At 35.6% G+C, this 8,273-nt stretch overlaps 1 long non-coding RNA gene across 1 annotated transcript; it reads left to right on the top strand.

The window, feature by feature from the left end:
* Positions 1–1,262: 1,262 nt before the first annotated feature.
* LOC121421681 lies at positions 1,263–8,029 on the top strand. The gene is made up of 4 exons (XR_005971021.1): positions 1,263–1,348; positions 5,289–5,360; positions 6,619–6,845; positions 7,881–8,029. It is a non-coding gene; the product is annotated as an uncharacterized LOC121421681 (long non-coding RNA).
* The last annotated feature ends 244 nt before the right edge of the window (positions 8,030–8,273 follow it).

Here is an 8,273-nt window from a genome sequence, read left to right as displayed (position 1 = left end):
TATTTTTATGGGAAAATGACAACATGAAATTTCAAAATACTTCGAATGCACTATAATATCTATTCCCAAAGTATGGTTACGGACAGCATTAAAAAGCTATTCAAACTCAGCAAATCCACCTTCATCACTCATATTCACGATTTTTCTTTGTTTTATGACGAGTTTCATACGAGCAATCAATCTCGTCCCGTGATAATCTCAAACTTATCCATTTATTCGCCCGACTACACGCATTACGCGCATGGGGTGACACAATTCTAAAATGTTAAAATAGGGTCTCTTGCGTTGGGACATCCCATGTAATTGAATTCTGAGGTCACGAGGGTAATGTAGATTTCTTAGGAGAACAGTCATCTGTTAAGTAAAGATCAGTCTATTATGACAATGCTAACGCATGTTAATTGATCTGGTATCGCACAAGGTACGCGTGCATGAGGTTGTGTGTACTTTGCCTGATCGTATGGTTATCACATCCCATATCATGATAGTTACCAACTATAACAATCTAGATTTAAATGTTAAATGACAGATTAACAGATAAACGTCTTATACCATACAATGATATGCATTAACTCAAGTACGAAACATAAGCTTCTAGACAAAACCATAATAACATATTACATTAAAAATCTGTATATATTTTTTTAATGATTTCAGCCCGCCTGTTTATGCTGTAAGATCAATGCATAGATATAAGAGTAATATGATAATGAAGCAATTAACAAAAATAATCATAATGCTGGACAATAGAATAATGATACATGTATGTTCTTTACACAAAAATGTGTGTGCTTGCCTTTGAATGTGTGTATGTTTGCTTTAGAATGTGAGTGTGTGTGTTTGCATGTTTTTGGGGTTGTGTTTGCAGACGTATATACATGTACGCATAAATTGTGATTTTGATTTTAATTAGTTTGATAATCATTTTGAATTGTGTTATTTTCTTCAGTACTTTCACATCTACGGTAGAAAGCATTAGATTTTCTACTTTATTTCTACTCTTTTTGTCGGTGCATTATGTATTACAATGCTTACCGGAAGCAAACAAATAAACCAAATTTATAGGCCTATAGACCATCAAAATGCCTCGTCAAATGGATCGTTTATGATCATGATGCTCGTAATATTCATGCTAATCTTTTCTCAAAGTTCTGACAGCCTCGGGCGATATAATCATGTTACATGTTTGTATTAACTAGAAGTGCCGACGACGGTTTTCTTTAATTTTCTTTTTCCAATTTGCTTTTATCTTCACAGACACCATCATCATGAAAACCACCGTAATTGTCACTTTAACGGTATGCTGTATATTATACCAAACGACCAGAGCGGCAGTGTTACCTAACAGGTGAGGAAAATGTAGCGAGAAACATTGGCAGCGGAAGCTAAATTAGGGGAGGGGGGGGGGGTCCACCTAAAATTCTGGGATGGACACAGGTAAATAATTGGACAAGTAAAAAAAAGGTTATCAACCAACTGTTTAGGGGAGGGGATTCACCTGAAGTAAGGGGGTGACGCAGGAAATAAAACTGACAAGCAAAAAAAAAAAGGATATCAACATCAATTTTAGAAGGGAAGGGTCCGCCCCCCCGCTTCCGCCGCCTATGGCGAGACACCATCACTTAAACCATGGAAAGCCGAAAGTGTTTTTTTATTCGGGCGGGGGAAGGGTAAAATATGCTTCGTGGGTTTATTGTGTCATTTCCCCTGCTTTAAAGGTGAAAAATGATAGTAAAAGAATAATACATTTCATTTATATAGCGCCTTTTCATCAGACACAAAGCGCACTAAATTGAATTTGTAACTTTACAAACTGTTATTTATGAAAACACCCTTGATCAGAATGCAAATGTGATGACTCACTCAACATTAACATGATTAAAGCTCGTACTATTTTCAAAAAGTTATCAATAATTGAAATCATTTAAAATAGTCTGTGTTAAAGAATGGAATGGTTTACCCAATGATATAATTAAAAGCTCGACTCTATCTCGATTTAAAATGTTATGTAAAAAACGCCTTTTTGACAGATTGCTATCAGGTACTACATGTACATGAGTCAAGAGGAGTTAGCCATGAATGACATGTCCATGCGTGCGTGTGAGTGTGTGTGTGTGTGGGGGGTGTGATGTGTTGGTGTGTGTGTGCGTGTATGTGTGTATAGCTGAAGGGGGGGGGGGGTTGTTTGTAGTTAGTTATAAGTTATAACATTGTTCATCATTGTACGTTAGTTATACTTATTGTAGATATGTTATTCATCGCTACAGGGGCCCTGTTAACAAGCTGTGCTTCACTGGGGTCCCAAACCTAATCAAATATTTGATGTCTTGCTTTATACCATTACTATGAATGTGTTTGATTTTGGTTTGAATAAACTATACTATACTACTATACTTCTACTAAATAATTATGTCACATTTAGCTATTTAAAACACTAATTTAATAGATCAACGTTTAAATGGTGTAGAAAACGGGCCACAAATTCCTAATATAAACTTCTATCAATCAATTACATACTCCCACCATAGAATAATTAAACAACTCTTCAGATAGTACAAACAATGGATATAACAGTTTGTTTCGTAATTTGATATTCAATTTGAGGTAAAAATATAAAACTAATTTCTAACCGTTGGATACCTTGAAGTCTATCACCTCCGTAAGCAAGAGTTTACATTAGGCTACCATAGACTTTTAAAAGTCTAAATGAAAGTCATAAACTTTTTCGTTTTTTCTTGAGTAAGAACTGGCATCACACACTGTAAAAACTGCGGTGTTAAAACTGACACCAATTGGTGTTAATAGAGGACCACACCCTGAGGTGTTAAAAAATTACACCCTAGAGATTAAACATAACACCAAAGGGTGTAAATGTAACAACAAACGGTGTTGTAATAACACCTATAGGTGTAAAACTAACACCACCAATTTAACACCGGTGTAAAATAACAGGTGTGGTCCTCTATGTACACCGATTAACACCAAAGTTTTTGCTGTGCACTTACAGACTAACTCAGGGACATCTCGCAAAAAAAACCAAACTTGCTCTCGTTAGAAATATCTGCATCGGCAAATTACATATTTTTTTCGATTGATCTGAATACTGTTTCTTTTGCATTATCCAGCTAGCTGCTGACATCTCATCGTAGTGATTAATTTCTTGTAATTATATTCCCTGTTTCGAATGATAGCATATGGACTAATACTATTACCCATTTCAATAACGAAAGTGGTCAACTGTTTGCTCGTGACCAAGTTTGAGACCGACTACACCAATCTGAAGATGTTCCATTCAATATAACTGATGGTTTCATGGTAAACATCGATTGCCTTGTGCCACGTCGCACCAAGAAACCCGACTCAACATCGATCACATCTATTACGCTATTACGGATAGCATATTATCGGTAGATTTGAAATCGGTATCGATAGTGTGACTGTGCATTACTTGGCATGTTTGGTATTGTGTCAAGTTTTTATCCCGATTTATCTTGGGGAAACCGACGTCTGTCCGTTTCCTGCGGTCCGTGTTTACCATGCAATTTCAGATATTGGTGGGTTTTGTAAGGTTTTGCTTCCGGAATTGAATTAAATTCTGAAAGCTGAATCGTTTTTTTAACAAATGCTTTAAAGATTTACGAAACTAAAATGAAATAATTGGAGATATTTTGCGAAAGTTCGAAATACAAAAGTAGGTTTTAAAGATCACTCCACTGCAACTCATTTGCATGAAGAGTGTTTGAAGAACCCAGTTGCAAAAGGAGTTAGATCTATTTTTCATCAAATATGATTTTTTTTGTTGGTCTCAGTGTATAGACATTTAGTAGCTCTATAAGATGATACCAAAGAAAAGTTGAATTTCTCATTAAAAAGTGAACAAAAATGACAAAGAATTTTTTTCAGAAGGGGTTAGATCCATTTTTGTTTTGTTGCAAAAGGGAGATCCATTTTTTTGGAAAAGAACATTTAAAAGAATATGAAGACAGGTAGATTTTTTTTATATCCAATTTTATGTTCACATGGTGGGGTATTATGCAATTAAGTTTCGAATATACTATATTGCAATTTGCAGAAAAAAAAATGATTTTCTTGGAGTGGATCCAATCCCTTTTGCAACCAAACTTTTCTGAATAGCTCATTTGTCAAGAGGGTTGAGATCCATTATCTCATCAATTTTATTTTTTTTGTCGCAAAACCTATAGATTTTTAGTCGCTCTGATTAAAAAAATGAAATTAACATTAAAACGTGAATAAAAGTGGCAAAGCAAAATCACTTTTTTATTCGACATGGATTTATTTTATTTCAGTTTGTTTGCAAAAAAGGGTTAGATCCACAGTGATAATTAACAAAATACATTAAAAAGCATTGAAGACATATATAATTCTTTTATATCAAATTTTATGTTTGAATGATAGGGTAGTACATCACGACAATTTAGTTTCTCATACGAATATTGAAATATTGGAGAATTAAAAAAAAAGATTTTTCTGGGAATGGTCCACCGTGGATCTTACCCCTTTTGCAACCAAATTCTTCATAAACAAGGATCACCTTAATCATCATCATCATCATCATAATCACCATCATGATTTTGATCATCATTAGTATCATTACCATTATAATTTGTGTTATTATTATTATTATCATTATTTACCAATCATCATCATTTACCAATCACTACAGACCAGGCAGATCTTTGCGCTCATCCACCTCTGGCTTACTTGTTATTCCGAAAGTTTCAAAAACTTGGGGGGAAAGATCATTTGCTTTTGCATGCCCCACTTTGTAGAATAGCCTTCCTGAAGACATAAAAAAATGTACCTCTGTCGAAACTTTCAAAAATCTTCTAAAAACTTTGCTATTTAACTCTTAGCTCTTTATGTGCCTTGAGCACTCTACAGAGTGGATTTGGCGCTTTACAAGTCTCATTATTATTATTATTATTATTTTTATTAATATTATTATCATTATAAGCATCATCATCATCGTAATTATTGTTATCACGTATCGATAATATCGCCTTTATCATTGATTGTAATCATTTCTTTATTTCAAAGAAAAGCAGTATACAAAATGAACAAAGTGAAACAATGAAAGAGTAACAAGCGAAACCAGGTCCATGAAGCTATATTGGTACAAGGCAGGTTAGAATGTACATACAAAGTAAATTACAATATAATAACTTCTAAATAGTAGTTTTACCATCACCAGCATTATAAGTCTCATTATTTTTAACATTGTTGTTGTTGGTATTACCAAAGTTACCATTTAATGCTTTTATTTTCAGAGAAAGTCTCTCAAGACAAGACATTCTAGATCTTCTCCAGCTATACGAAGACGGACCACTTAGGCAAGAAGGGTACGTATCTCATCCAGTCATTTCGTTTGAGCGTAGAGGGCGCCAACACTTTTCACATAGAAAGGCAAACGGATCGTTCTTAGCCATATAGGTCTATTTTCATAACTCAATGGACATAGTATTTTATCATCATATGAATGATGATGATACAGTGTATCTATCTCAAATGCTAAAATGCTGACGACTTTTGGCATTCGTATATATTTTTAACTGTTATTTATATCCACCTCTACCATCATTTGGTTTACCATCATTTCGTCCACTATCCACATCTATTTGCTATTTCGTCCACTCACCATTTCGTCTAACAACCAATTGGTCCATTAGCCATTGAGTCCAGTTATCATTTGATTTATTTGGACTAAAATGTTAATTGGGCGAAATGAATGAAAAAAATGGGTATTGGACAAATTGCTTGTGAAACGAAATGGTCATAGACGAACTGACGATTAGACGAAGTTAATATTGGACCAAATGGTTGTTAAACCAAAAGTTGATGGACGGACTGGCATTAGACCAAATCGTGGTAGACCATGTGATGAGTGGACGAGTTGACATTAGACGAATTGGCAATTTATCGTCATATACAGTATTATATTGTTCAATATACGCTAGGAATTACACATTGCATACATAATTATAAAGGAACGGACTTTATGGTACTTGATTTGAGATCTTTTCATTTAGCATATTAGTCGCGTCGTGTAATATCCACGAGGTTTTAGTTCACTGATTATGTATGGTAAGCTGAATTGTTTATCGACCGAATTTTCATTTGACAAAGTGGAAATTAGATCATTGGAGCTCAGTAATGGCTCATATGACAGTTTGACCAAGTAGTGGTAGGAACGAAGGTTAATGTAAAATGCTCCGAGAATTATTGTTGGTACACAGTAAAAACAAGCTGTTTAAAAGTTAACACTGTTTTATGAACCTTTCATTAAAACAGTTTAAACAAAGGCTTATAAAATCTTATTCCGCAAAGTTCGCTCTGGCTCTCTAGTCACTTACTCCGATGAGTTCATATCGGAAAGCTTCAATATGTCCATTTTAAGGCTATTCTACAAAGTTTGATTTTCAATACTTCATTCTCAATGAATTAAGCACGGTGGTTTAAACAGTAAAAACATTACTGAAAGGCTCGTTTAGTAAACAACGTTGTATATAGTTGTAATAAGCGTTTTCATTGTACTATGTGATTGGATACAACATTGCCTACAATATTCACATGCTTCATATTTTCTTGTTCACTTTTTAGAAGCAAGAGATCAAGAGGTTGTGATAGTTTTGCCGGATGTTTGTCAAATACAGTGGCCAGGAACCGAGTAGCTGCTCTTCTAAGAAATAGTAACGCCCATCTTTTTGGTCTGAACGGACCCGGAAAGAGGCGAAGATCGGTCGATGACGTTGAAATGAACGAGGCAGAGACAGAGTAAATTCAACAGCGCCATCTGTAGTTATCACACCTTGTTTTTGTCCTGGCTCGTAAGTTGCGGTTCAGTTGAATTTGTTTAAAATCCCCGCTGGAAAGAACAAAGTGTTACAGTGTGGTCGCAGTGTGTTCACATAGTGGACTATGTGAACACATGATTCACACTCACTGTGGACACCACCTAGACAGTGTGACTGTTCATAGCGTGTTCACATGGCCGACTATTTTAATATGTGATACACACTGTTAACATGCTCAAGTTCAACAATGTTAAGATATTTTCACACTGTGGACTCCTCGACAGTGTGACTGTTCACATGCAGCAAGCGTGTTCACATGGTCAACTATGTTTAACATGCTCACATTTAATAGTGTGAAGGTGATTTCACATCGTGTTCCACACTGTGAACACGCTGTACAACACACTGTGGGAAACTGTGTTCTTTCCAATAGGGATCTTTCCCCTCATCCATGCCCCCCCCTCCCTTTAATCTTTAAACAGTGCCTCCCTCAAACTGCAAAAACTATGGTGTTAATTTAACACCAGTCCGGAATCTATATCTGTCCACACCAGAGAAGTGTTAAACAACACCAGTTTCGTTTTGGTCTAACACCAGATAGGTGTTTATACAACACCAATTAGTATTAAAACAGCATCGTTTGCATTCCAAACTGATGTTGTTTCAATACTTCTCTGGTGTGGACATATATAGATTCTGGGTTGGTGTTAAATCACCTAGTGCAAATATCAGAGGTGTAATTCATTTCAATTCAGTAATTTGTTCAACCTCCAACATGGTCCCTACACAAAAAATTGACAACGAACTATCTGTATCTTTTCAACAATGCTTAGACAAAGGGGTGTCCAACAGCTGTATAATATTGATGGTAATATGCAAACCATTACGCAATGAAAGGCAATTAGAAAAAGATATTTTGTTCATATTTTTCAGATTTGAATACATTGAATGAACTAACTTCTGCATGTTTCCATGGTGAAAATAAACCAATGTACATGTACTCAATTGAATGAAACTAGTACATTAGTTTTAAAAAACGATATTTTCTTTTCTTCTATTTTGTTACAGGTTCCAGCCTTCCTCCTTTCCGTATTTTCCATGACCGCCTCTGCCTTTCTCTTTACAATCGCCCTCTCCTCCTCTCTTTTTATAACTTCCGGTCTCCATCCCATTTCTTTTTCTCTCAACTTTCATGCATTCCCACTCTCTCTTGCTCCGTGGCTCGTTTTCGAGATTTGAGGGGTCTCTACAATGTCTGCAGAAGCCACCACGCCCAGCATTTCTCCACCCAGCCAATAAACTCGGACTCAATTCTGACTCACAGCACCAAAATAGGCCATGGAATTCGGACGTATAAAGTACTGGAGCCATGACGTCACAGCATACTTTTTTTTTTCTTCATTTCAGCCGTTCTTTGATATCATGTTTTGGTGGAGCATGGTGGAAAATATTCTCTTTTCG

The sequence above is a fragment of the Lytechinus variegatus genome, chromosome 9 (genome assembly GCF_018143015.1).
Source record: "Lytechinus variegatus isolate NC3 chromosome 9, Lvar_3.0, whole genome shotgun sequence".
NCBI classification, from domain to species: Eukaryota; Metazoa; Echinodermata; class Echinoidea; order Temnopleuroida; family Toxopneustidae; genus Lytechinus; species Lytechinus variegatus.
The sequence above is the reverse complement of the archived record's forward strand: the minus strand, read 5'-3'. Positions and strand labels throughout refer to the sequence as shown.